The following is a 26,886-nucleotide window of genomic DNA, read 5'->3' as shown; positions in this document are numbered from 1 at the left end:
CTTTTGGTTGTTTTGGCTTTAGGTAGCCAAATCCAAGTGTTACCCTCATAGTAGCCTTGCACTTGCAATAAGGTCTTGGGGACCCATCGCAGCTCGACCATACACATCGATGTTTATAGTTTTGTCTTGGCCTCCTAGGTTTTGAGTATGGGTCCTTAGCTTTACAAGGGCATGGGTTTCTCCTTCTAGGTGTGGCAGTCCTTGATGTTTAGGTACCTATTTGAATTGGGGTTCATAGGCTTCAGTGTTGGGTTGAGTGGGTTGCTAGCATTGAGGCTTGGTGGGTTGTGACGAGTCACGACCCCCCTCCTTAAACTTGACAGTGGGGTTCTCTACTAGTGGCTTTGTGGATTTGGAAGGAGTCACGCCGCCCTTGTTGAAAAGCTGTAACCATATGGGCATTTCCTATGGCTAGGTGGATACGTTGCAACTTGTATTCAACATTACAACGAGCTTACTTCTTAAAGGTTCATCGTAACAATGACTCAGTGCCTACATATTTAGTGTTGGGCAACACATAGAAAATCATCGGCATGCTTTCAGTGTTAATAGAAATTACGGCCTTGCACTTTCCCAAGAGTGCATATGATCGGCCCCCATACGAGTTGAGCTTAGCACTAGTGGGCTGTAACTGTGGTTTACCAATTTGGGTCCAATGATCATGAGTCAAGTCATTAAAGTCAGCTCCCTCATTGATCAATGCATTGATTGTGCATGTGTGCTTGGTAGTCATTGTTACACTTAGGTAAGCTGGTTCTACAACTTCCTCATCTTCGTCGTCCATTTTAGTGATAGTGGCTACTTGTACTTTGACAGGGGATGCTAGCATTGGAGGCTCATGCAATGGGTGCATGGGAGGGAAGTACTTCTTTATGCGGCTACCATTAAAGAAGCCTATGCCCTCCCCCTCTAGGGTTTCGAGTTCTACGTTGCAAGTTCGGCTGATGGTTCGAACTTCGAAAGGACCTAGCGTGCGAAACTTTATTTTTTGTTTGTCCCCTAACTGAGTACAACAGTACTAAGTCGCCATGTTCAAAGTTTTGCTGCTTGACATGCTTTTCAAACCAGCTTTTTCATCTTACCTTCTTGCATATTAGCACATGGGTGGCTAGAAACCGAGTTTCTGATAAGCATTCGAGCTCAACCAGGCGTTCCATCCATGCCTCCTTCCCATCCCATCTCTCTTGAAAAGCTATCCTTAGGCTAGGAACAAAGAACTCTAAGGGTAGAATTGCCTCAATTCCATACATCAACCTAAAGGGAGTTTAACCCACAACCGTTTTATAAGTTGTGTGGTAGACCCACAAAGCCGCCATCAACTTGTTATCCCAATCACTACGCGAAGCAGAGACTACCTTGGTTAGGGCATTCACCAAGATTTTATTTGTGGATTTAGCTTAGCCATTTTCTTAAGGGTAATAAGGAGAATATTCTCAATGGATGATTAGGAAGGTGGATAAGAGATGAGCTATCACTTTGTTGATGAAGTGTGTGCCTTGGTCACTAACAAGTTCGATGGGGCAACCGAATCGAGAGATCACTTGTTCCCATAAGAACTTGGCAGTGGTCTAAGCGTCATTTTTTCTCGTAGCATGTGCTTCTGCCCATTTCATTAGATAATCGATGGTGACAATGATGTATTTAGTTTGTGAATACTATGCGGCGGGACTAATGGGTCCTATGAAGCCAATTCTCCATTTCTCAAACAGTTGTCGTGCTATGATTGGGGTTAGGTCCATGTGATTCTTATAAATAGAAACCTTGGTCCGTTGGCACTCATCACAATGCCTTACGAATTGCGTTGCATCTTGGAATAGGGACTGCAACACCTTGTCAGTTGTCGTGTCTCCATTGAAGTGTCCTCTTGTGATTCCACCATATGCCTCTGCGAGAATGTCATGCATTTCATGTTCACACATATATGTGCGCAGCAACTTGTCTTGCCCCAGCGTGTAGAGTTGGTTTGCTATTAGTTGATAGGGTTGGATCTTCAGGATGAGCCGCCTAAGTCGAGCCTTTTCTATTGGTCGTTTAAGTAGTCCGTGTCAAGCACTTGGACTATGTCATCTCTCCAATACGGTGTCATGTTAGCCTTAAACAAATCTTTTTCTCTAGACAAGCGGAATAGATGTGCGTCCAACAGTTCGTCCACAATGCCTTGTTTAGCAACTTCTCATGCGAGACATATGGTCAGTCATGTAGTGTTGCCTCCCTTTACGTACCACCATGGAGAAGTCAAATTCTAAAAGCAGAAGTAGCCATCGAGTAATGCGTCCTATAGCACAGGGTTTATTAACAAGATATAATAGGGCCTAATGGTTAACAAAGAAGGTAAATGGCGTAGCCAAAAGATAATGCCACAATTTCTTTACAACAAATACCATGGCCAGACCCTCTCTCTCTATTGTTGAGTTATTCATTTTGGTCTCAATGAGTTGTCTACTAGCAAAGCTCACTAGGTAGTCTAGGTTGTGTTCACCAAGTTGGCACAACATAGCTCCTACAGTGAATTTCGAAGTGTCAATGTGCACATGGAACATGAGTGTCCAATCTAGGGTTCGTAGAATTAGTGCCATGGTTAGAGCCTTTTTCAGTTCCTCATATGCACGTTGGCATTCCTTGGTCCACTCGAATATGATCAACAACTTGTATAGAGGTCTAGCAATCAATGCATAGTTCAACAAAGAGCCATCAATAATATCCTGTATGGCCTAAGAAGCACTAAACGCCCTTGTAATCAATCAGGGGTGGAAGATCGACAATGACCCTGATCTTCGAGAAATCTATGGCAATGCCATTATTTGACACCACATGTCCTAGGATGCATCGATGCTTCACCCAAAACTGGCACTTCAAGGGGTTCAATGAGAGACGATATAGTCCACACCGTTCAAAGATGCTATCTAAGTGTTCTCTCCAAGTAGAGTGAACATACAAGTCATCCACGAAGACCTCTAGCTCCTTCCTAAGCATGTCTTTGAATATCGTGCACATCAGTCATTGGAAGGTGGTCGGCGCGTTAGTCAACCCAAAAGGCATGACTATGTAGGCAAAGGCACCCCATTCAATAGCAAATGCGGTCTTATGCCTATCATTAGAATGCACTTGCACCTAATTGTATCCAGAGAAGCCGTCCAAAAAACTGTAGGCTTCTTTGCCAGCCACTCTCTCGAGCATGTGCTCGATGTACAATAGTGGATAATTATCTCTCTTCATAGCCGCGTTTACCTTCTTATAATTGACACACACTCTAATCTTTCAATTTTTCTTTAATACGATGGCTATGGGAAAAACCTAGTCTGTGTGTTCAATTTTGTAGATGAATCCTCCTCTCATTAGCTCGTCAATTTCTTCCTTGATGGCGTGGGCATGGATTCATGGGATATGATCGCTGCTTGACCGGTGTTGCGTCAAGTGTCATGGGTATGTTGTGAGTCACTACACTCGGGACTACCCCTTTGAGCTCTTCTAGGGACCAAGAAAAGACGTCAATATACTCTCGTAAGAGAGCAATGAGACCTGCTTCCTCTTCCTTAGTCAAGTCATCGGCTATAAAGCCAGGTCATATTGTCCCCCCTTGGCCAAATTGATTTCTTTGACCTTGGCGGGTCCTTCGATTGGTTTGCTTAGTTACCCTTGTCGTTTGGCTCCTAGCAAGATCACCACCCTATCTCCTTTTTTGAATTTCATAAATCACTTTGGTAGGTCTTGCAATTTTCATTGCTCTTCTATCCATGTTTCCTTAGGCAGCTTTCCTCGTGCCTCCCTTACCCGCTAGCATCTTATGTGGACGGGTAGGTCCCTCTTGGTACGTCTAGTCTTGGAAGGTCAAGGTATCTCAAGATCACTATCTGAGCTAACTTCCGACTCATAATCAAACTCTCCATTTTCATTAGAAGAGGGAGTCTCTCTTGGTGGTCACAACTCAGAAGGTGCATCGCTCCTTAGCACTAGTGCATTACTCGGTTGGGCTAGACCCGCCTTCTCGTAGTCAATTGTGCATATGTGCTCCAACCAGGTTCTCGATCGTAGTCCCTGCCAATGACTCCTTTCTCCATCCTAAAGGCATTCTACTTGCATGATCTAGAGTCAACTCATATTTGTTTGATTACACGTCCCTTAGTGTCATATTCTATAGTATCTATTTCCCTTTCACTCTCATCACTAAAGGAGCAACGGTCTTCATATCCATAATCAGAGCAATCTTTGTTTGATTGCTTCCCATTTCCCAAGTCCTAATACGTCTCTTCTGGTTAGTCAGGGACTAAAGCCCAATTGTACCTCAAGTTTAAATTTTGCACCTTGGACCATCGCCAATCAGGCTCGTCCAAGAGATCTTGGAGTGGCTTGAGATTAGTTGTTGGATTGCCAGCCAACTTGTTGATCAAATACCCTAGGATCTCCAAGAGCTTGCGTCTATTGCTCGAGACTTGGAATGTAACAGGATTGGGTCTTTTGCATAGGCTTCCAACCATCATGCAGACTATTACTGAGGGTGTGTCCTTGGTCTTGCAAATCTTCTTGATGGCTTGTTCGTACTCCTCATTGTCCGAGAATGGTAGATCGATGGTAGCAAGAACATGCATTCGGTCTCCTCATCCTCATGACATGGGATATACTTGGTTAAGGCCCCATAGGATTTTCTAATCTAGCCGTCACCCATCAGCTTGGTGGAGATGTCATCTAGGTCAACCGATGTAGTCTTCCAGGTGTCCACCTCTACTCTTACAACCTCCATTCTATTGCCTAAGAAGACGAGACCATTGCACCAATCTTTTATGACTCTCCTATTGCACATCCATGGTTGGCAGCCTAGTAGGAGGTCATAGTCCATGCCCTTCATGACTATAAATTCAATAGAGAACCGGATTCTTGTGATTTTCACTGGCCAACTCTTTAAAACAACGAACAGTTTTACCTTCATTCTGTTAGCCAATGTGACATTGAACCTAGTAACCTCAACTGGTGGGTTACCCCAAGTTTGGAGCACTGCATGGCTTAGCACGATTCCCTTTCTTGTGACACCTCCAAGAGCTAAGACTAGCAGGACTACATGTATCTCTGTACCTTTCCAAAATGCATTCACATGCAAGGACTTAGCTACAGAGTGCCTCGTTAGGCTAGCTATTTGTGTTTCCTCGTCGTGCTTGTGTAAGTCTACGGCAACTCGTTCATTTGATTCTTGAACCCACTGTTTCAGCTCTTGCCATAGCGTTGGATTCTGTCTAAGCAGGTCTCCTAAGCTTAGAGTCACACAGGTGGTCACCAATGTATTAAGAAGGTTGCTAGCTGCTTGCCTCTCTCCTGGCCTTGCGGAGTCTGGCAAATGGCCTTGGCTAATTTGCTGGCCCGCAGCATTTAGACTTTGACTAAGCGGCACTACTTGTGGTGTAATCTCATCCCGCGATTTTAGTCATGGGGTTAGGACTGGTGTGCTTATGCTTGAGAGATCATCAATCTTGTCTTCTAGTATGGGTTAAATGTCTTTGAGGTGCTCTTGGGCTTCTTTCACCGACTCCTTCACCTTCTCAATGGCTTCAAGCTGGCAATTTAGATTGGGGTGCTCCCCAACCCTAGCACTTCCCATCACAACCATCTTTTGTGTCAGTGACATTTTGTCTGGAAGGCAGAGTCGTGGCACCTTCAGTTTCGAGAATGACCTTAGCGTCTGGTCTTTTCGTCCTCCATCTCCGACTCTTCTTTCCAATTGAGGTTGCATCAAGATTGCTAGGCCCTGGCAATGATATGCCAGCCTGCTTTGTTTGCACGCAGGTCATGACATGCAATGGAATAGGCGTGGCCTCCCCATCAAGTGTCTCAACACCTAATAGCCCCAATGGAACCAATAGCTCATTTGCCAAACTAGGGGATGGTTTCCATCTAGGGAAATCGACAAAGAGATGAGTGATTCCACACTCAACGCATCTTAGGTCAGTCTTGTCTCTATTAGCTTGCTTCCTCTCGGAGCAACACGAAAAAACGTGTCCTGGGTGACCGCAAGTCTAACACACACTTGGATCTTGGGTCTGCCCTCCTAGGTCTCTGTCTCTCCCTCTACCTAACACCATCATCGGTACTGGTCAATAGTCCATAAGGAGTGCATTTCCTTCTTCATCGTACGATACATAAGGGTTTGCATAAGGATCATCACCGTTTTGCTCCTCCACATAGTGGACTAGAGTATCACTCAGTGAATGGGTTACGTAGGGTCCATGTGGTCTAGGGATAGATGTAGGGTTTATCTCCATCCTAGGGATGGTCTGCTTTTAGCATCATTAGGTGCTGGAAGGGCCAATGGGGCTCCCCTTTCAAAGAAGTTGGGTGGCCTATTTGCAAGGTAGGATTGTTGACCATAAGGCTTATGAGAGTCTCCAAGGTAGTTGATAATGCATGGCATCATGGCCAAACCTATTGCAATCGGTGCAAGGTCGTGACCTAGGGTCTTGACACTCTGCTAGAAGGTGGTTTCCGCCACAAACCATGCATTGGATGTGTGGGCGCATTGGCCCTCTCATCATCTCTTGCAATTTGGCTATTTTCATTTTCATCTCTGCTAGCTTTTGTCTTGAATCAATGCCCTTCACTTTATCTTGAGCTCTTGGGCCTGATCTCTCACTTGGTGTTGAAGCCCTCTCGGAATTCCTAGTGTTGGGCTCTTCCCAAGTCGAGTTCTTAGAGCTTCTCTCCTTGAGATGGTAGTCCACTCTAATAGCTTCTTCAAAGACCATTGTCAATGCATCTCGCTGCAATCTTGAGTTGTCGACCAAGGGTTTGTAGAGCTCTTCACTTTGTATTTCATTAATGAATACTATGGACACCGCTCTTTCAGTTGGTCTCTCACCCATAGAGATTCTCTTGAAGAGGCTCCTCACATGGGTCACGTAATCTTGGATATCCTCTTTCTCATTCTGTTTGACGTTCATGACTTGCACTACCAAGTTATCGAAGTATCCAAGTTTGCAAAATCTCTTAATGAAGAGATTTTTCAGGCCATTGAAATCGGCTCGCTCTATAACATCTAGACTCGTGTACCATGTCCGACCCTTATCACCCAAGCATAGACCAAAATCTTTTGAGTGTTGAGTAGGATCAATGAGGCCATTGGCATTGCAGACTTGCTCGAACTGCTCTGTGTGTGTGTGCGTGCTCTTTTCTGTTCACTGTGCGCAATCAGGCCTTTACCTTTTCTTAAGTGTGGTTCGAGTGCAGGAAATCAAAGTGAGAAAACAAAGTGTCCAAACGGCTATTGCACTCTAATTTATGGGTTTAGCATGTTAGGCTTGTATGTTTGGTTTCTTGTTGTCCTCACTAGTTTACGGTGTTTCCTGCTGTACCTTCCACTCGGTCAAGACTCCTTTGGGGGTCTATGACTCCACTTGATGCCGCCAGCATCGCCTCTACATCTGTGTCTCACTAATTCATCTATTCCTTGTGCCAAAAAGGCATTTCAAGTGTTTGTATGGTCTGCAGGGGTTCGCACGCCCAGTTTTAGGTGGGTTTGGTCTAGGTCTAAAAATTTTGAGAAAATTCAAATTCGGCCCAACAGGTCCGATTGCAAGGGTCGAGTGAATGAATCGGACGGGCTAAATGGCCGGAGCCAAGTGAAATTGGGCCAAATGGCCGAACATGACTGGGCCAAGTCGAGCAATTCGAGGCCGAATTGGAAGGGCCGAATGGCTGAGTAAATGACCCGGGCAGCTGAGTCTGGATGGGTTGAGTGACCACATGTTCGAATGTACCAAGACGACTCGGATGGGCCGAATGGCCGAGGACAAGTGGGCTGAGGGCCAATTCTGGGACTTGGCCCAGGGTCACAGCTTGAACGGGTCAAACGTCATGCATTTTTTCCAAAATGACATAAAATTCATCACATCGAGTGATTCTGAGCTTCACACCTACCAAGCACTTCTAGATCCTATCTATGCATGAAGGAGAGGGTGTGGGTATACCTATAGTGGGCAACAAATTTATCGGCGGCAAGATCAAAGTGGATCCACACAATGGATCTCTCTCTCTCTCTCTCTCTCTCAACCAAGGTTTCAAATCAACTCTCCCTTGGCCTCCTAGCTATTAAACCCCTTTCCAGCAAGGTTCTTCCCACTCCCACTCCCTCACTCTTCGACCTTAATCCCCTCGAGCACTCTTTCTTCCCGTTTTTCTTAATTGTGCCCTATTTAGGCCTGTGTTTTACAACAACCCTACGCTTTTCGAATCGATCTCTTAACCTCAACCTACTCTAAATGCAACAAGAATCGAAAGCAAAGTACTGAACTGATGTCTCCTACCATCAAAATAATCAAAATACTTACTTGTTTGTGTAGATGAAAAACCCCAAACTTCCTGCCTATCTCAAGCTCTGATTCAAGGATGAAACCCTTACTTCAATGCTCAATTCAAAGCGTGCAAGTGCTCAAACTTCAATGTGTTGGTCCTGGCAACAAAACCAAAATGTTAGGAGCTCACGCTCAATTGCGAAGTCCCATGGACAACTTATTCCTTCAACTGTTTTAAGCAAGCACTAATGGCTACCTCTCACATCGCCCACGTGCTATCCCTCTCTACGAGTGTACTGAGCTTACCTTGATGCCTGATTGAGTTGCTTCTTCTCTCAAGCACTCCGATAGCTCCAAGATTCGTAATGCAAGCTCAAGCATCCTCAAATCCCTTCCTCCTACCTCCATCCTCCATAGCTACATGCAAGACGAGAGAAGAGAAGAGAAGAGAACAAGAAGAGAGGAGATGGTGGAGGGCTTCACCTCTAAGATCCCTCACCCTCACTCACTCACACTCCCTCCCTCAAGCACTCACAAGCAAGCAAGCAAGAGAAGAGAAGGAGAGAAGAAGAAGAGTCCACTTTGCCACACACCAAAGAATGATCTCTCATTCACTTCTTGAACTTTATATACAAAACCCTTAATCCCTTTTGGGCAGTCATCCCCTTATCCCCTTTTTTACATGGTCGACCGTGGCCTAGGCCATTTTTCCCATTGTCATCCTATCTTCCTAGCTTCCTTCCTATGGCCCATCTACTTTTACAATTTGCACGAGTAAGAGCCCGATGCTCTTAAAATAAATCATGGTGCGCCTTATGCTCTTTTACAAATGTATTGACTTGCGCTTTTTCTTGTGCACCTTTCTCCTTGATTTAGGACTTTTTTGCACTTCTTGTGTTTCCATAATTTTTCTTGGAGCACCTTCGTCTTCTGTTTCACTTTTGCCTTGGCCTTGTCTTCTACTTTAGATTTTTCACCTTGTTCATCTGAGGCTTAACACGCACACATAGAGCTTACCCTTTGTCAAGTTTTCTTTATCATTGGGCTTGGAAGCCAATGCATTCTCCTTTCCTTGCTTATTGTGCACTTTTTCCCGCTTAGCTTACATGCTTGAGTTGTTGACCTTCTGACCTTTGATTGTAGGATCCTAGGGTGGTGCCTTGGGGTTGAAAGGTTGCTTGGAAGCTAAATTCATAGAGCATGCTACACATTTGGTACCTTTTTTTTTTCTCTTGCATTGGGTTGGAGGTAGCTTGGGTAGGCTTGATTAGATTTTTGGTGTTTCCTAATGGGCAAGCTTTAGCATAGTTCCTAGTTTCATGGGCAAAATATTAAGAATAAGGAAAATAGGAAAACTTAACTTCCACTAGAATTTCTAGGCCACTAGTGTCATACACTTTTAAGAAGTCAAGTATCTTCTAGTGTCATATAGTTCTAAGAAGTTAGGTACCTTCTAGACCATTAGTGTCATACACGCCCTAGGATCCCATATAATGTAAGTCTTTGTTTTTGGGGGAATGACATCACGAGTTACAATAGGAAGATTAGGGAAAATTATGAGCCAAAATAAGACATTTAAGGATTTTTATTGATTTCTTAATCACATCTCAACTAGATTAAAATAGGGGAGGAATGACACCTCATTAATCGCCTGCTTTCCTTGAATTTTAGAGTCAAATTTGTATTAAATAAGGATGGAAGCTCTCTTTTTTCTCTATATTCCCTTTACTTTGATGTTTTATGATCCCACTTTTGAAGATTTTGTTTAAGATCTCAAAAATAACATATCTCTTAAGAAATTTGATTATGACCTTTATCATTTTGAGTACAACTATAACCCCATTTTGAGGTTTGCAAAAGAAGCTATGGCACTTTTTGTGGTGTAATCTAACTCGAGACCTACACCACGCTAAGGGAATGCTAAGGGCCTTTTTAACCCTAGTTTGAGCTTTGGAGTGAAAGATAAGGTGCTTTTTTTGGTATATTTTGACACACACAAATTTTGCGGCATGCTAAGGGCCTTTCTAACTTGTTAAAATAAGCCTTTGGATCTCATCTATGGCCTAAGAATGATAAAAATCCTCACTTTAAAAAAAAAAACATTAAGAAATTTCATATTTCTACTAGTGTTTACCTTGCATCTCACATTTTGGCTCATGATTTTGCTTTGACTTCATTGCATGTCCCTTGGTGGGTACTTGTATGTAGGAGCCGTTGGAGATAGTTTTTAACCATCTTTTGTAGTAGTTGGACCCCATGGCATGTATAGGGGACTTTCATCACTCTGACCTCCATTGTGCATACCATTGGATTTGATTATGCAACATATGTGAAAAGACCTATTTAGTTTTAAGTATCTAGGCAAGTCATAGGCTAGCCACCACCAAATAATATTTTCGGGCAAGTGAGAAGCAAGTGTTTAGTCCATAATGTATGGAGCAGGTGCTGCTCATTTTGGACATCTTCAAATTGTTTTCCATCTTTCTCATTTGGACCCCACAATACACATAGGTGCTTTTTGTCAGTGTGCTTGAGGTTCCCTTTTTGCACCATGGGGTCTAACTATGTATGATGACTGAAAAGTCCATATGATGTTTGAAAATTGGTGGGTGCTACATCTAAGGACATAGATTTTGACAATATTTCATTACAATTGGATCCCATGGTGCACAAGAGGGTGTTCTGGTATCGAAGACCCCCTTTGTGCACTATGAACTCTTGGCTACAAAAATAATGCTTGTTGCAATTTTCCAAAATAACATTTCCTAATGTATGTATTGGTGCATAATGTCCTTATTAGGATGTCACATTGTACTAATTTTTGTATTATGTAGAATCAAAGCTCGATAATGGTAAGGATAAAGAATACTGTAAAGAAGGTTCTAGAAGTAAAAGAAGACAAAATACAAATCTAGGCTAAACCCTCCCACGGTGAGTAGACCCACCACAATTTGCTAGAGGAGAAGATGAGATTCAACAAGAACCAAATTATAAAAGGGACGATGAACCACATGTGATCACACAGGAGCAACATGTGGATGAAGAGGATAATGAAAACACCTAGGAGAAAGCTAAGTACAAGGGTACTAAAGAGGTCAAGCCTTCCATGCTTGGAAATTTTGGCAAACATAAACATGGAGCCTTTACCAATGCTGTGTCTAGCTCAAAAGCCAATGCACAAAAAATTATACGGAAGACAGTGAGTTAATAGTATAATGCACTTAGAGAGATCAAAACAACACATAGAGAATTCCATCTTCTTGTTCCCAAATATCCAAAAGGATACATTTTTAAACATTGCATATATTTTACGTAAGGATGATTCAACCCAACATGAGAAGAAAAAAAAAAGAATCTAGAAAGTAGGGAATGAGAAGGGAAAAGAAAAGGAAGTTGATGCAAAGAGAAATGAAAAAATAGATAAAGAATGAATGAATGATAAGAAAAATTACAAAAAGCTTGGAGAAGAGGGTATGCCAAATAAGCTTGGAGACCTTGAGAAGGAAAACCAAGGAGACTCAATTTGATCCTAGGGCAAGTGGTGATGTATGTTGGAGTTGGTGGTTGCTATCACGACCTCACCATTTCTCTAGAGGATATCATCTTTCCTCATAGGAAGGACAAGGAGATCAATGACACAACTATACTTATCCTTCTAAGGTATTATAAAGTTTCATGTAAATATCTTTGCACTGTGTTGGGTCATTAGATAATATGTAGATGTCTAGATTTTATGTAGTTTTGGCTTAGTTCATATATGCCTTATGGTTGCCCACAACGTGTAGAGACATAAAGAAGACAAAAATATTAATTTTATGATTGGATCCTATGGCATGCAAACAAGCCATCCAACAATGTCAAAAGAGCTATTTGTGTGCCATAGGATCTGGGTCCAATTTGGTCTTGTTTGAGCTAGTTCAACACATGCCTTCTTTTCCACATACTAAATTATATAAGAATTTTGTAGGTGTCTTATGCTTTCATTGCCATGAGACAAGGTAAAGAAATTCCATGTTGTAGATCCCTTGATCTCTACAAATGCATATGCTTCAAGTATATGCTTCTTCTTGAAAGGGTTGGTCCTTGAGGATATGCAATATGTTATCATTTCATATAATGATAGGTAAGTACAATAGTTTTCTTATCTTTTGATAAGATGATAGAATTGAAAACCTTTTGGAGATTTTAAACTTATTATTAATTTTATTTCCATGTCTTTTACACTGGAGTAGTCTCATCCTAGACTTAAAGTTCAAATTGCTTGATGAACTCCCTTCATGGCTTTCATGGAGATGTGAGATTGTAAGTGCAAAATATTCAAGCTTCTAAATTGTGAGAGGTGTTAAGTGAAAAAAATTTCAACAAGTTTTCACATAGTATGTTTGCTTCTTTTTGGAGGAGACATATCCACCCCTAAAAAGGGACAAATAAATCTTTGTGTGCAAACTTCAAGTCCCTCATCAGCTAGATAGCTCCTCCTCTGGATGGAGAGTAATTGCCAACAATTGGAGGTTTTTGGGGGCTAAATTCATACTCAAGACAAGAGAATAATTATACATACTTGATTTACTTACTTCTCCCAAGCTAAATTCATGCTACAATGAAAAGTATACCTAGTGGGTTAGGGTGCAAGCAATCAAAATTCACCATGATGGACATATTGATCTATCACCACCAAACCTAGACTCTCTCTAAAGATACAAATATAATTTGTTGCAAAGAAGCTAGTTAAGATAAATGCATGTCTTTATATATATATTTACCTATTGTAATGTACAAAAATCAATATAAGCTCAATGATTTTTATTAATTGTTTTCTTTTTTCTCTCATTGTCCTATGAATTTTTAGTTTTGAGAGTTATATCTTTGGTAGTTTTTATATTTTGTTTATCATTCTCCTATGAATGGTTAGTTTTGAGAATTATATCTTCATTTATTCTATAAGACAAACAACCTTTCATATTCTAAAAGGTCTTTCTAAACATTTTAGGCAATGTTATGATAATGTTATATTCCTCACAGTAGCCAATAAAGCACATGAAAATTGACAACATTGGTTAGTTTAAGGCTTTACAATTCTTACAATGCATACTAGAGAAATTCATCACATGCATAAGCCTTTCCTACCCTTATTCTAATCAATACACCATTTATACTAAATTGAGATCTCATATCCATGGTTGTACAAAAACTTTGAAGGGCCTCTCTTACATCCACCTATGTCAATTTCTTATTTATTGATAGATACCTTGGATCCTCATCCTCCAAGTAGATAGCCATAATAAAATGATATTTACTTTCTTCATAGTTTAAAGGTTCATATGCACCCTTGTCCTCTTCCATTTCATGTACAGGAAAGCTAGATATACTATTTGTCTTGGGATGTTATATGACAAGGCAATGACATCCTCCAAATATTTGCATAGAAAAAAGTCACCCTTGTGTACTTTTTTCCCATTGATTTCCAATCTCATGATCCAAGAAATTTCAACCAATGTGGTGGATGACATTTTCCTACCCAACCACATGGTTTTTGTTCTTTGCAAACCCATTCCTTGAAAGATTGATCAAAAGACATGAATAGGGATAAATCAAGATGAAATGACTCTCCTTGATATTCTCCCAACCTTTATAGAGGTTTGAATATCTCGATGATCTTCATCTTGAAGCCCTAGATGATTCTAGCACAACAAAAGTATTCCAATTTGTCAAATGAATTGAGACTAAGTAAAGGAAGCTCTTCCAACCTTCCAAATGCTTGTACATTTGAGGGAACAATGTAAATTGCAAAGAAAAAAAAAAACCCTTTTTAGTGAAAAATGTTGAAGGATGGTTAGGGTAAACAAGATTGCCAAATGCATCATATATGATGCTAAATTACTTGTGAATGACTCTATTGGCTACCATTCCACACTTGTTGATGGGAATACACTTGCACAAAGTTCTTAAAGTTAGTTTATTGTTGGATATGCTCAATGCTCCACCCTCATAAGGTGCTATCGATGATCCATGGTGCTCTAAGTTGTAAGGTCCCCCTTATGAGTAGAAGCCATGTGTAAGCATGGTTTGGGTCTTGAGTTGTATGTTAGATGAGGTCTATGTGATTGGATGGCAAAAAAAGGTGACCTTTGTGGATCTAGCCTTTAGGTTAGATAGAGTAGTTATGTTGGTAGCAACTCGAGGCACAATGCATCGTGTTGTGTGATGTGGGAACTATCAAGAACCCCTATTTTTGGGTCTCGGGTCCACAAAAGTGGCCCTTGGCTAGGGGGGTCTCAGGGGGGGCAATGAGCTCTCTCCCTCGGCCTATTGACGGTAAAGGAAATATTCATTGGCTAACTAGGGTACCTTCCTAGGCTTTATAAGGAAGACCATCCAAAGCCATCATCAATCTATCTTTCATCCAACTAGAGTTCTTCCATATGCCCTTAAGCTCTTCACCTATTGTCATCTCTTTGGATCACTATCTAAGCTTCATAGCGGAAGCATACAGGTGGACAAAGTCATCTTTGTATCAATTCGTTTAAAATTAACATAGTTTCTATTCTTCTTATATTCGGGGTGTATTCTCTACTCATTGCTCACATTCTATGTATACCTTTGTTTAAGCTTGGTGAGTGAGAATGTAGTTGGACCTATCTTTATCTTAGACTTGCCTTTGTTTAAGCTTGGTGAGTGAGAATGTAGTTGGACCTATTAGACTTGCCTTTGACCATCGACATCCTTCATTTATTTAAGAAGGACTTGAGGTCATGATATCCTTTGTTTCTCTAAAAAGAACTTGAGGTTAAGACACAATGATAACTTGACTTTCTCCATGTCCACTCCATAGTCTTTCACAATAGTGGAATAGATGATCTCCATGGATTCATCTTTCTCTCTACTTTTGTTTGTTCTCCATCCTAGCTAGCAATCATTTCTCTCTACTTTTGTTTGTTCACCATCCTAGCTTCTCCCACATATATGAGGGCCTGAATGTGGGAGTGAATTTTTAATGAGCTTTTAATGTCCAATAAATAAGATGATGCCATGATAGCCATAGCTTCCACTCTCTAGTGAAGAGTAAGTTAAGGTCATAGTTTTTTTAACAACTTTCATGAAACATTTGATTATTTGGTCTTATAAAAGTTGTTTTTGGTAGTTATTTGTTTTTTATTATGGATGTAGACACTACATAGCACCCCATGACATTACATGTAGGATTGTGTGTCTCATAGCTTAAGCTTTGTGGCAAAGAGCTATAATGATACTCCCAATGAGATAGATTTATATTGGATAGGAACAAAGATAACTATTATCTTTTCCTTATCATAATATGATATACTAGGTGAAATTATATAATAAATGTGTGCTTGACTTTGTTGCAATTTATGAATTAGACAAACAGAATTGGAGGTAGTGTAGGCTACTATATACTATTGTGGAGTGAACAACACTTCAAAGGAATAAGTTAAAATCCTACTAGTGGAAAAGTAGGTGAGAAATATACATTAATTGATTATCTCTACATCTTTATAGGGTAGTCCAAGAAATCTTTGAGGCTAGCAACCTCATCATTCACCAAGGAGAAAAAGGGGGAATATCATTCACTAACTTAGATATCACGAAGAAGGGAATGCTCCCTACATTAAGATCTTGACTCCTCATCTCACCAAATAGTGAACCAAGTTAGATCATCAAATAGTATAGCCTTATCTTATTTAGCACTATCACTCTTTAGACCCTTGATGATTGATGGTTTAGTGATAGGTAGAAAGAACACAAGTAAAAGATCACAAATCAAGCTACAAATGAGACATTAGAGGAAATTTTGACTTCAATTTGGTCTCGTAAAAGAAATTCCACCTTAGCATAGAGAGAGAGAGAGAGAGAGATAATTCAAAAATAATTGAAAATGACATTAAAATTAACATTTTCAAAGTTTTTTCATTTTTCTCGAAATATACAAATTAATCTATAGCTTTAAATTTTTCAATTAGCCCTAATTAAGGATTTAGAGGTTAATACTTAAAATAGATAACCCAATGATGCATAAAATTTGATAACTTGTAACTTGATTGATTGGGATTAATGGCATAGTCTCTTTTTATCAAAAGATGAGCCAAAAAATTGCATGAAGGCTTAAGTTGTGCTCATCACATTACATTTTGAAAGATTTCACATATCCTCATTTTTTAGAACCAACTTCACAAACATTACAAACAAGGATAGTTGAGGTTAAGTCAACATCACAAATGGGGTTGGAGTTGGGGTCAAATCAACATCACAAATGGAGATGGAAGTGCCCCAATTATCATCAAAGAGATATAGCAAAGAGGCATATCATCTTCATATTGAGCTTGATTGTGAGTACGAGCTGTTATGTAAGAAAAACGGACCTTGTTGTCTCATATCTTCTTCATATAAAGAAATGTGTAGGTCACAAGAAAACAATAATGTAAATTTATGGATTGGTGGAAAACTACATCCAAAATATCTTTTGCAATATTCTATATCTCCATTCAAGGATGTAACATCCTTAGTTAGGTCTATTACAGATGGTTATAATTTGATGTAATTACCAATGTATTTAATTAAGAAAGAGATTTGTTAGAGAGGGAGAATGCATGTTTGAGGCTAAAATTAGAGAAATTTAAGCACATCATATTGTAGAATAAGGGTGCTATTATAGAGCTAGAGAAACACATATTTTAGATGAAACTCAAAGATAGTATTAGGGGTTCATAAATGATCCACGAAACTTTGGATATGAAGTTACAAAGTAGCAGCACTAAGAAAAGGATACATGCAATGTAAATAAGTAAGCTCTTCGTTACTTCTTTCTCCATTTGAAATTTTATTTTTTGAGGTATTTTATGACAATTAAACATCTTCATTTTGAATACACATATATCTTAGCTATACATATCAAACCTCTCATGCATCATTGATATGTGCATATCAAACACCCTCGATATGAATCTCTCCAACAAATGTACACTCAAGAAAGTGATCTCTTGATCCTCAAGATAGGTTTGTGAAGCCCTAATCGATTCCTCCTCAAAAGTAGTGACAAAAAATACCTAGCACACCTGCACTAGCAGATGCTCTTGTCCCACTTGAGAAAGAAAATCTTGAAGCATATTGTTAGGAGTGCCTTCACTCCTCCTAGACATTATGCAAGTCCACAACTCGTAAAACACAAGGGAAGTCCCTTCATAATTTTGGAGGGTCCCCCCATTGTGTTACGTGGATCAAAGACTAGTTCAACATGAGGAAAGACCCTTGAGAAATTTAGAGTGTCCTCCCCCACATTTTGTGGGTCCTCCCTCACATGAGGAAAGACCTTGAGAAATTTAGAGTGTCCTCCCTCACATTGTGCGGTTCCTAGATTGCCACAATGTGAGGGGCGGGTGTATTGGGCCAAGACAACATTAGGGAAAGGTTCCAATTGTCTCTGACCCCCCCTCCCCCCACTATCTAAATTTTCATAGGTCCCCCCTTGCATTGTGTGTTGGAGCGCGTGGGTAGCGGAAGCGTGAAGATTTGCAGCTGAGGAAGTGAACAGGTGAGTGAGAGTAAGAGTGACGAACAAATTTGGGTGTACCAACAATGTGTTGGTACACAAAGAATAAAATGTATTTATACTTAGGGCCCGTAAGGGTGCATTCACATGTACAACATAACAATACACGTGTAAAATACACGGAGGTGAATAAAGGACCTTTACATCCCAACAACCTCCCACTTAAAGGTCCGGAGTGAACCTTTAACCAACTCCCACTAGTCGTATGCAATGCTCATGCTGAGCCTTGCCTAGACTTTTAGTGAGAACATCTGCAGGGTTGTCCTGTGTTTTGATCTTGGTTAATGTGATTAGACCATCCTCCAGAATCTGTCTGATAAAGTGATATCGCACATCAATACGCTTTGTGCGTGAATGATACATGGCATTTTTAGCCAGATACACAGTACTCTGGCTATCACATCCCAACACTGGATTACTCATAAACATGCCAAGATCCTATGTGAGTCTGCCCAACCATATAGCTTCCTTAGAAGCTTCAGTAGCTGATATGTATTCAACTTCAATAGTACTCAGTGCGACGATGTTCTGCAACCTGGAGCACCAAGAGACGGCCCCTCCAACAATTGTAAAGACATAACGGCTAGTGGACCTACGAGTGTCTAAGTCACCTGCCATATCTGCATCACAATAACCCTGCAAATTAAGTGCACCCTGCCCATAGCAAATACACTTTCTTTGTGTACCCTTCAGATATCTAAGAATACTCTTGACAGCCTCCCAATGTGGTTTGCTAGGATTTGACATAAACCTGCTAACAACTCCCACTGCATGAGCAATGTTTGGACGAGTAGCAACCATAGCATACATAAGAGAGCCACAAGCTGATGCATAAGGGACTCCCTTCATAGCATTGGCTTCCATGTCATCTTTTGGGCTGTTGGCTTTACTAAGCTTAAGGTATGGAGGTAAGGGTACTCCGAGAGGCTTAGCTTCAACCATGTTAAATCTGTCCAGTACCTTTTCAATGTACTTTTCTTGAGATAAGAACAACAATTTCTGCGTTCTATCCCTACGAATCCTCATGCCCAATATATGCTCTACATTCCCCAAATCTTTCATGGAAAAAGCTGATTTCAGCTGATCTTTGAGAGCATCCAAGCTAGTCTTTCTCTTCCCAACTAACAACATATCATCCACATACAAAACAAGTATGATAGGGCTGCCATCTGTATCCTTTTTCATATACAAACAATGATCTGCATGGCTGCGCATAAACCCATGAGAGAGCATAAAAGTGTCAAACTTTCTGTACCACTGCCGTGGTGCTTGTTTCAGCCCATATAAGCTGCGTTTTAGTTTACACACCAACTGCTCTTTTCCAGGAACTACAAAACCCTCGGGCTGTTTCATGTAGATCTCCTCATCAATGTCACCATGTAGAAAAGCTGTTTTCACATCCATTTGGTATAGTTCTAAATCCAATACAGCAGTGAGAGCAAAAAGCACACGTAGTGTGGTCATCTTCACGACAGGTGAGAAGACCTCCTGGAAGTCAATCCCTTCCTTCTGTGCACACCCTTTGGCAACCAATCTTGCCTTGTACTTGGGTTTCCCATCAACTGTCTTTACTTTGTAAACCCATTTGTTTGGAAGAGGCTTTCTTCCTTTGGGCAACAACACAAGATCCCAAGTATCATTAGCATACAGAGATTTAATCTCTTCATGTATAGCTAGCTCCCACTTATTGCTGAATTTGCATAACTAAGCCTCTTTATATGTCAGAGGCTCACCCTCATCAGTAAGCATCACATAATGCAAAGAGGGGTCATACCTATGTGGCTGCCTTCTTAGGCGTGTAGACTTGCGTACCCAATGATCTACATTCTCAGGAATCGGATCTACATCTGGAGGCATGTTATTTTCAGCATTTATTGGCTGCTGTAAGCCATTTTCAGCATGCTGTTCATGTTGTACAGCACCTTCATTTTCATTTCCAGCACCTGCATTTTCATAATCAGCAAGTCTATCTTGTTGTCCATGACCTCCCTGTGCTTCTATTTGCTATCCATCATCATCTGGCTCAAAGATAACCGGCTGATCATCAGTTTCAGCCTGTGGTACAGCACCATGAGGCTCATCATTTGAAGTAATAGGTGGCTGCAAATTCTGAAATTTGACATTTTTCATGTCTTCATGAGAGGCTAAAGTACCTTTCAGCAACTTTGCCTCATTAAACACAACATTACGGCTGCGAATAATTTTCTTGGACTGAGGTAGCCACACTCTATAGCCAAATTCACCCTCATCACCATAGCCCATGAAAATGCCTTTGGTGGATTTCGGGTCAAGTTTATTCCTCAGCTCATTTCTAACATGCACAAAAGCATCACAGCCAAATATTCGTAAATGGTCATATGAGGCCGGTTTGCCAGACCAAACCTCCTCAGGAATGCCATTATTTAGGGACCTGTTTGGAGAGCGGTTGCAAATGTGAACCGCGGTTTTAAGTGCCTCTCCCCAAAATTCATGAGGGGGATTAGCAGTAAACAGCATGCACCACACTCTCTCACATAGAGTCCTATTGTATCTTTCAGCCACACCATTTGAAGAAGGGTTGTAAGGGGCTGTAAGCTTCCTCTTGATCCCATGCAAGTCACAAAAGGACTTAAATTCATTAGACGTGAACTCAACCCCATTATCAGTTCTCAAGCATTTCAACTTTCTACTTGTCTGAGTGGTCATGAATGCATGAAATGTTTTAAAAACAGCAAACACTTCACTTTTCTTTTTCAACAAATAAATCCAAATATTCCTGGAACAATCATCAATAAAAGAGGCAAAGTATGCAGCACCACCCAATGATTTCAAAGGCATGCTACATACATCAGAATGCACCAAGTCCAATACATTTGACTTACGGGAGACACCAGAGTAAAAGGAATTTTTCATTTGCTTTCCAAACTGACAGTCATTACAAAAATCAAGTTTAGAGCCTTTTCCATCAACCCTCTTCAAAGAGGTAAGAACATCAATTTCTTTCTGGCTCATATGGCCTAATCTCTTATGCCATAACTCCAAATGATAGCCGATTTCAGCAACTGCAAGAAACTTGCCATTCAAAGCTTTACAGTGCAGACAATACAAAGTGCCCTTCTTGGCTCCTTTAGCAATCAGCATGGAACCCCTTTTTAATTTCCATAAACCACCACCAAACAGTGTGGTGTAACCATGCAAGTCAAGCTGTCCAACAGATAGTAAACTCTTCTTGATGCCAGGCACATATCTGACATCTTTCAACACAAGTTCTTGCCCATTATCCAAAGACAACTATATGGTGCCAATCCCATCAATGCTGCAAGCATGATTATTTCCAAGGTAAACCTTGCCATAACAGCCTGCATCAAAAGTAGCAAAACACTCCAAGCATGGAGTCACATGGAAAGAGGCACCAGAGTCTACAATCCAAGTCTAAGTGACACAATCATCAACTGACAAAAGTGCATCAATCACATCAGCCTTGGTGATCTGCATATCCTGCATGTGACATACAAGGGCATCATAATCCACTGCACATAATACATTAGCCTCTGCATCTGAGAGCTCCTCTATGACAACACTGGAGGCCACATTGGCCTTTTCCTTGCCTTTACCTACCTCAGATGCATCTATCTTTTCCTCTTTCTTCTTTTTGTCTCTTGCATTCTTCTTTCTCACTTGTTCCTTCTTGTAATACTTGCAATCAGGCTTCTTGTGGCCCTTTCGACCACATTGATAGCATGTAACATCACTCTTTTCTTTTCCTTTGCTCTTGCTTCTGCTTTTCTGTCCAGCATTTGCATTTTTCTTTTCAGCCTTGCCTCTAACATTAAAAGCTGAGTTGTTGCCTTCTCCACTAGACTTACATCTAATTTCTTCATTCAAGATGGAACCCCTCACACCATCATATGTGAGATTGGGGTTATTGCTGAGAGAAACAACCAAAGTCTCCCAAGAGTCAAGCAATGTCATGATCAAAAAGATCGCCCTCAACTTATCATCAAAATCCAAACTTGCATCCTTGAGCTGATTTAAAATGCCAGTAAATGCACTCAAGTGCTCAGCTGCAGGCTTGGACTCATCCAGCCGCATATTCACCAACTTGCGCATTAAATGCACCTGATTAACAGGTGTGGTGATCTCATAGGTAGTCTTCAACTTCTCCCATATTGCATGACCAGTGTCTAAACCCTTAATGTCTGTCAAAATGTCATCAGTGACATCCATCTTTATATAAGCCACAGCCCTTTTATTGACTTTGGCCCAATCCGCCTCAGACATTTGTGCGGGTTTATCCATTTGCAAAGCATCCTCACAATCCTTTAAGAGCAGTATGCCCTGCATACGATCTTTCCAAAGATCAAAGCCCTGACCATCAAATCACTTGATTTCCATCAAACTTTTAATGTCAGAACTGGAAGAAGTTGCAGCCATTTTTCACAAGTACAAGTGTAAAAGCACTGAACTGCAAGAGCACAAGCTAAATCAGCAAATACATTGTTGTTCTTGCATAGCCAGCAATAATCCTCTACTGTTTTGACATAAACCAGCCACTCCACAGGCAAATAATGAAAAAATTTATCAAATTCTGCACAAAATCCCAAATTTCCAGGTCCAAATGTGCGCAAATGTCACCCAAACTGACTCAGCTGAGTAAAATTGCATCAATACATGAAAAGCCCCAATTTTCCTTGGTCGAATGCCAAGAAATTTTACTCGGATGAGCAAAATTCCAACAAATTTTGAAAAATCCCCAAATTAATTGAGGTCAATGCGCACAATGTCTACAATTTCTGACACAGATGTCACTATCAAGCATAAACAGCATCAAATCAGGAAAAAGCCCCAAATTTCCAGGTTCAAATTTGACCAAATCTAAGAACTTTGCTTGCGCGTGCGAACTCCCATCAGTGGCAAAAGGGTTGCTTGCAGTAAACCTTAGAGAAATGTAAAAATTTTCTGGAAGAAAAAATGTGTCGAATCACCCCGTCACCAGCCGTTGACTATCGCGCTGCCCGTCAGATGCCACGCAGCCTGCGTGAGCTGTCACCTGCAGTCGTTGACCTGCGCCTGATGCCACGTAGCCTGTCCAGCCTACGGCTGATAAAAAAACGACCTCCCCTGGCTGCTCGTGACCTGTTTGGCTGTCGCCTGATCAAAAAACGACATGTCATGCCTGCCAGGTCAAAAACGACCTGTCGCCTGTCTATCAAGCTGCCGCTTGCACAAAACGTGACCTGCAACACTGTCGCCTGACTGTCCAGCACATACACGTGCTTGGAAACAGTGACGACCTGACCTGTATGAGTGATGACTTACTGATTTCTCGCGAGCGAAGAGCTGGTGTTGTCTCACACGGACTTCGAGGAGCGCGAGCACCTTAACCTCAGCTTTGATACCAGTTGTTGGAGCGCGTGGGTAGCGGAAGCGTGAAGATTTGCAGCAGAGAAAGCGAACAAGTGAGTGAGAGTAAGAGTGACGAATAGATTTGGGTGTACCAACAATGTGTTGGTACACAAAGAATAAAATGTATTTATACTTAGGGCCCACAAGGGTGCATTCACATGTACAACATAACAATACACGTGTAAAATACACGGAAGTGAATAAAGGACCTTTACATCCCAACATTGTGTGGGTCCAAGGGGGCCTCAAAGATGGGCCTCGTGTTTTATTGTCTTGACTGAATATATGGGAGGGGAGAGAAGAAGACCTTACTTGAGTGCTACACCTTAGGGTAGAGGGAGCTTTGATCGCAATGAAGAAGATACATGATGAGAGAGAGAGAGGGGGGTGTGGGCGTGTGCAAAAATGGGAGGTGGATTTGACAATGGTCAAGGCCTTTATAACCTTTGGGGAATGCACATGTGGCAAAAATATTTGAAAAAAAGTTCACACATGTGGGGATCATGTGTGATGATGAGAGCTAGAGCTCCATACTTTTCTCGCCAATATGTTATTAGCAAGATGTCTAATGGTGAGTCTTTGACTTGCAAATCTAGCATAATGCAAGCGTAAGGGCTTCAAGATTTTAGACCCCTCATTCGTCCTCACATCATGTAGGACCTAGACCAACACAACACAAGGTGAGGCCCATGCAAAATCTCAAGGCCTTTCCCTAACATTGTGTGGGTCCTAGACCAACATAATGTCAAGGGGGGGAGGGGAAATGCAAAATCCTAAGGCCCTTCCCTCACATTGTGAAGGACTTGGATTGATACAATGCAAGGGGGTTAATGCAGAATCTCAAGACCCCATTCTCATGTTATACGAGTCATGGATTGGCACAATGTGAGAGGGGGCTAGTGCAAAATCTTGAGGCTTCACCCTCTTATTATGCGAGATTTGGAAAGAGCAAAGCTTGGAATGGTACAATATGAAGGGGGCTGGTGAAAAATCTTGAATCCACTCCCCCCCCCCCCCCCCCCCCCCCGCTTTGTTTTGGTCCAAGGGCCCCCCTCCAAATCCTCACAATGTGAGGGTGGGGCCTCCAAATTTTATTTTCACCCTTTCTATTATTTAGAGTTTTTGTACGGTCTATTATCTACTTTTTCATATAGAGATGTCTTGGATAAAGCAAATAGTGAGACTAATCTCAATGAGAGATCCTCACATTGCATAGAAGGGATTGATGCCTAAAAAGAGTTTACCTACTTTGCAAGGTAAAGATGAGTGGAAATGGTATGACTAGCATAGCTCCATCCTAAAGGAGTGAAAGAGAATGATGAACCACACTGAGGTGGCCATCCTAAAGTTGCTATTCACCAGGGTGGTCAAAGAGATAGGTGAGTAAAAAAATTTACACTTCTACTAGCATTCTTTAGCCTTGGATTGCCTATATGAGGCTAGAGAAGACTTCATGGTTGAGTTTTTCAGAATCTGTATATTTTGGCTACACGTGCACAGAGGGTTATGGTTATGTTGAGGGACTTCACATCCATTAGGCTTTTGAGGTTTAGATATGGCATGGTGAGTCCAATGGGGATAATTGATAGGAAAATGGAAGGGATTTCAGAGATCTCTCCCCTTGAAAAGAATAAAAAGATAAAGATGACAAGGTGATAGAGAGACCATCCCATTCTAGAGTATAAAGTTGAATGTATAGAAGTCATGTGAAGAACAATAGGGGGTGTAGACGATAGAGAGCAAGAATCTTTGGGAGAGGCACACTAAGATGCACGAGGAGAATCATGAGACCCTAGAAATTCTAGACCCACATTTTGTATGGTTTAAACTCTAAGAAGGACACATCTGCAAAGCAACCGAGTGCTTTTCACTTTAGAAAGGATGATATTTCAATACTCATTGACCTTCATAAGGAGATTAATGATCATGTAATAAATGCTATTTTAAGGTATGGTTTAATATTAATACTTTGCATGTTTCTCATTTTGTAAGCTATTGGCTTAACTCTTATTGTTTACTTGCTTTTGCTACTTGATTCTTGTAAGTGTACCATTTGATCAATAAGAGAAGGTCTTCATGTTAGACTCTCTCTTATCTATAGTGCTAATACAAGAGAGAACATCATCTTTGGATGTGTGCCCTCGGTTAGGGACTTCAGTTTGGATCTTGTGCTTTTAAGTTATCTCAAGTTTACTTTTGTGTAAATTTCTCAAGTTCATTTATGTGTAAATATATCATATACTTACCATGTAGATATCACAAAAACTTGATATCATATGATATTGCAACAAGAAGATGCTTTTTTTCCAATTCATGATAAGGGTACCATGATAATGTGAATTAGTAAGTTCCTTAAACAATGTGCACTTCAACATGGTGGTGGCCAATAGATTTAAGAGACAAGCTGATGGGAATGCTAAAATTTTGGCCCATGTGCAATACTGGATTTTTAGGGGACTAGCGGACTAGTTTCTTTTAAAAAGAGAAGGGGAGTTGTGAGTAGAGATAAAGACATATAAAACCTCTCATATGAACTAAGATGCCCTCTCAAGAATCCCTGTAGGACATGGATACCAGATCTCACCACCAAACCTTATGAAATAGACTGATGTGGTTTGGACATCAATTAAAGGCAGTTTGACTAAATATGGACACTTATAATATGCCATCAATTGATCTATATGTCATTTCTTTGATGCTTAAAGGAGATTTGCAAAGCATGCCTAACTATGGACCTCTCATTATGTACATTCCTTTTCCTAGGGAACAAGCACAATTGGATGCATATCCTTGCAACTATGGACTTGCCTTTCTCGAATGACAAGGATGACTATGACAAAGCAATGGAGATATGAGAAAATAAGGAAAGCTTGCGATGGAAAATTAAGCCTTGGACATAGTACTACCATCAATACCTCTTTGCATGGTGGTAGGAAATGTGCTTAAGGGAAAGGCTTCTAGCATGAATTTTTAAGTACCCAAAGCTAATCGAGAGTGCTTGAATTTCTTAGTGGAGCCTTGGAGAATAACCAAGTAGCAAATTTGAGGCCCTTAGAAGAACTTTTGGAAGCTCACAAATGGAAGTGAAAAAGGGACTACATAACCTAAACAATGAGTCATACAAAGAAGGAGACTCAGCAGATGAAAATGAGGATGAAGCATTCCTTTGAGAATAAAATGATAGACTACAATGCCAATGGGCATATGATAGAACAAATTATGATAAATTCTAAGCCAAGGTGGACCTAGTACACTACTCATAGTTAGAGTGGTTAAGTATGGAATGTGATCATAATTGGCTTGAGTACCCAGAGGTAGTTGATCAGATAAGGAAGTCAATCAAGTCGACTCAACAAACTGATAGAAAGTAGAAATTAAATCCAAACAAAGATCCCCAAGTGAAACACCCTCATCTAGTGAAGGCTCTAAGTTCAACTTTGAATCCAAGATCAGTTCAGATAGCAATTCAAAAATTCCCCAATCTTCTAAAGCCCAACCCACCAAAGGAAACCTTCTAGTCTAGTTAGGACAAAGAAAGCTGAAACAAAATTTTTAAAGAAGAAAGGGAAGGATTAAGTTATATAAAGACGGAGAAAACCTTAATATTCATGAAGTTCAAGAAAAGACATTGTGTTATGGTATTGTTAGGAGCAGAATGCAAAG

Source organism: Lygodium microphyllum, chromosome 10 (assembly GCF_053477565.2).
Source record: "Lygodium microphyllum isolate KBCC chromosome 10, Lygodium_microphyllum_v1.1.10, whole genome shotgun sequence".
NCBI classification, from domain to species: Eukaryota; Viridiplantae; Streptophyta; class Polypodiopsida; order Schizaeales; family Lygodiaceae; genus Lygodium; species Lygodium microphyllum.
The sequence above is the reverse complement of the archived record's forward strand: the minus strand, read 5'-3'. Positions refer to the sequence as shown.